Genomic DNA, 1,060 nt, shown 5'->3' on the forward strand with positions numbered 1-1,060 from the left:
CTTGCATGTATTTTAAAGCTGAATAATTCTAGATCTAGATCTAATGAAACCTGTGTACTCAACAGGTTCGAGTCGATAGGGCCAAACCTAGATCTAAGTTCGTTAACGAAAATGTCTGCTGTGGGTTCTGAGTACAGTCGGAACCCTGTGTAAGACGGAAACCTGTCATAACAGGTTCTCCCCTCTTTATAAATTTCTCTAGATCTGCAATTACCTCTGTAAAATGGAAACCTGTGTGAGACGGAAACCAGTTTAAACGGAATCTCCCCGCTCCCCTCTTTATAAATTCCTCTATAATTACCTCTGTAAAACGGGAACCTGTCTAACGCAGAAACGGAAAGAGAAATTTCTTTCCTTTGGAAAGGTTTTGCCTGTCTAAGACGGAAAATGTAATGCCCACTCGAATCAGCCCTGATTTGAAACAAAACTATCATGTTTGGTTGCATCGCATCTAACCTTTACACCAGGCCGCCAGACGAGGAAGGGGAGTAGGGGTGCAGTTTGAGGGTAGATGTTACCCGTAATAAAGCTGGCGTTGATCTTACCCCATCCATGTTAGCCCTGAGTTGTGCAGATGGTCAGGGTGGTGTGGGTGTGAAATCTCACTACATGTAGTGCCTGTGAAAGTGTTCGAGTGGCGCTCCAGCACACAAACTTTCAGGGGTAGCCAGAGGCCAGAGGTGTGAAATTAGTTTGACCAATGCCTGCAGTCCTGATTGTACGGCCAGCCGAGAAAAAAGTTAATCAAAACGCTTGTTACATACACGGGAGGGATGACATTGGTTGGGGTGGCTGTGCCTATTACACCGATGGGCGGGTTTAAGGGTGGAAGCAAAGGAAACGTTCAGACGTTTCTGTTTTTAATAAATAGGTCATATAATTGCCCTATGAAACGCAAGCATTGATGGTAACGGATAAAAGTAAGTAGGACGACGCATGCCATTATCAGTGAGGATAGCACTTGTGAGTTGGGGAAGATTTGACCACTGCTTGCCGACCAGACAAGCGACCTTTGATCCCACCGGCTGGGCCCCTGAAACCCCCTCCATCTCCCGGGAAT

This window comes from Aplysia californica, unplaced genomic scaffold, assembly GCF_000002075.1.
Source record: "Aplysia californica isolate F4 #8 unplaced genomic scaffold, AplCal3.0 scaffold00242, whole genome shotgun sequence".
Classification (NCBI taxonomy): domain Eukaryota; kingdom Metazoa; phylum Mollusca; class Gastropoda; order Aplysiida; family Aplysiidae; genus Aplysia; species Aplysia californica.